Source organism: Bactrocera neohumeralis, unplaced genomic scaffold (genome assembly GCF_024586455.1).
Source record: "Bactrocera neohumeralis isolate Rockhampton unplaced genomic scaffold, APGP_CSIRO_Bneo_wtdbg2-racon-allhic-juicebox.fasta_v2 cluster09, whole genome shotgun sequence".
Classification (NCBI taxonomy): Eukaryota; Metazoa; Arthropoda; class Insecta; order Diptera; family Tephritidae; genus Bactrocera; species Bactrocera neohumeralis.
The window spans coordinates 17042980-17045795 of NW_026089622.1; the positions used below are offsets into that span (position 1 = coordinate 17042980).

The 2816-nt window shown below is 28.9% G+C and overlaps 1 pseudogene; it reads left to right on the forward strand.

The window, feature by feature from the left end:
- Window positions 1–260: 260 nt before the first annotated feature.
- On the forward strand, window positions 261–463 carry LOC126764791 (small nucleolar RNA U3; annotated as a pseudogene).
- Window positions 464–2816: the final 2353 nt, after the last annotated feature.

Below are 2816 nucleotides of genomic sequence, written 5' to 3' on the forward strand. Positions count from 1 at the left end.
CTCCTAGACCACCATTGACACTTGTATTGCATTGTCCTAATTATGGTACGGTTAATTATGGTTTTGGCACGAAAGAAATATACAATGGATCGCCGATTGTTACCTCTTTCTTTGCTGCTGCTGCGCATATGTATGTTTGTATGCTTGTTCATTATTGAAGTTATACTGCTTTTTCTTTCCTTTGTCTTTCATTTGTGCGAATTCTCGACTATTTTATGTGACCTTTTGTTGAAATACCCTGCGTTGGCCGTTGAAAAATTAAGGCTATACTTTACAGGATTATTTCTGCAGTTAGTCTTCATTTTCATTTTTTGGAAATCGACCCGTGATGACGAGATATATCGTTTTATCTGACAGCGTGAGGTTTAAGAAGTTCATTTCTAATTGTGTCTTGTGGCATATTAGAAATGATGTTTCTTCGAAAATCGTTCGCTTACAACGGATAAAACGACTTCTGAGTGGTGATTTTAATGAATAAATTCCTTTTGGTTGAAATGCTCTGCGTTGGCCGTTGAAAAGTTAAGACTATACTTCTCAGGATCATTCATTCCTTTCATTTCTTTAAAGAAATTAATGACCTTGCGCGAATTACGATATAATAAAACTCCGGTTTACCGTACTGAGCGGCTTGCCGTCCAGTTTATTAATCATCATTTTATTCTTTACAAAAATCTTATTTCCTAAATTTAGCTGAAGCCGTTGTGCTGACTTGACATATTCTTTATAAAAATCTTACTTGCTAAATTTACCTGAAGCCGTTGTGCTGACTTGACATTCCTCAGCATCAACGACCCGGCATATCTTATATATGTACATATGTATGTAGTTGAATCTGAAGATTCAACTTACATTTCAGAGAAATAAAAATATTTAAAAATACTTGTCTTTTTTTGTGTGTCGACGAGTTTGACAGTGGTGGAGTCGTTTGACGACGCAACTCCCCCAGCGTTACTGTTTGAACTCTCCTGAGTTCTTGTATTTACAATTTTTATTTTTGTTGTTTTTTTCTTTAACATTATTACTAGGATTGCTACTACTACCATTACAATGATTATCAATGATATATTAATACCATATGATACATTTTTATGGTATTTTAATTCTGCAATTTCTTTTATGTTTTCTATATTTTTTATTGCAATATCATTGAATGTTAATTTTGGTGTGTAACTTTGGTTTAATTTTTCGGCAGGGTATATAATTGTATGAATATATTCTGTTTTATTATTTTTAAATTCTTGTTTTAAAATTTCCATTTTACAATTTACAAATTTGATTATATAGTTATTTTTTAATACAATTTTTCTGTCATCGCAGTTTTGTTTTATTACATCATTTTTTGCATTTCTTATTAATATTGTGTCATCGCTTATTTCTTGTATTGATGTTTTGTTATTATATTTAAATTCGCAAGTATTTGAAAATATGCAGCTTTTACTCAATTTTAGATTTTTAAATGCTTTATTTTCTACATAATCAAAATAGTTTTCGCCAATTTTTATAACGAATTTTTCTTTTTCAATAATTTGTAATTTATTTCTATTTGGCATTGGGGTTATTAATTGAATCTTAGTTTGAAAAAATGTTCTTGGTATCTGAATTGCAAATATTATTGTATCGTTTCTGTATACTACTACTCCTACTTTTGATAATTTTAGTTTGTAAAAATCAATCTCGTATTTTTCAATTTCTTCCCTAGTTAACATACGATGTACCATATTGTATTTAGCCGCCGCTATATTATTTTGTATTTCTTGAACTTTACTTTCTATGAATTTTAGTTTATTCATTTCATCATTATACAAAATTTTACTTTCAATTCTATTTTCCTCTTTGTTTATTATATTTAAAGTTTCTATTATTTGTTTCCTATCTGATTCTATAGTTCCTTTTAATAAGTTTAGTGATCTATTTAAATGTTCATTAATTACTATTTGTTTATTTAAATTTACAATGGCATTATGGCCATTTTCTTCAATAATTTTTAAATGGTTCAAAATGTCTTGTCTGTCATCATCATCCATGACTCCAAACATCCATTTATATGCTATTCCTCCTATATTTATCAAGCCTCTTTTATTTCTCTTTTTGATATTCGGTGTTATTGATGTGATTTTTGCTTTTATATTTTTTATTTCATCAAACAAAATTTCTTTATTTTCAATATTTAGTTTTTCAATATTTTCTTTAACCTGATCAACTATGTCTGCTATCTTGTTCGGATTTATAGTATGTATAACTGTACTTATTTCGTTAACTATTTCTATGTCCGCTGTTTGTATAATTGTATACCCCGCATCTTCTATTATTGGTGTAATTTGCAAAAGTGCTGTCACCAATGATATGATTATTGTTAAAAAAATAATTATTATCGTCATCTGTAAAAGTAAAAATGTATAACCGTTTTAGGTTTTGATTTAAAAAAACTTAAATTGGATTTTAGTCGCCTCTTACGACAGGCATCTCTTACCATGGGTATATTCTAGAAAGACCCTTACCCACTGGGGTAAAAAAAAAAATCATGTATATATATGTAGAAAAAAAAATTAAATGTTATTATCTCCATTAAATGCCCTTAGACTGAATGAATCGTCATCATCCTCATTTGGATTTTCTATGTTTGCTAATTTCATTGGTCTTTTTATATTTGCCGGATGGACGTTTTGTAAGGGAAATATTCTGAAATATGGTTGATCCTTATGCCGTACTCTTTTGTAGTTTTTAATTGGTCCTGTTTGTCTGTTTTCTATATATTCTTCTCTGTTTTGATTTAATTTGGCTATTGTTTTCTGTTTTACTGTATTTATTCTATCTTG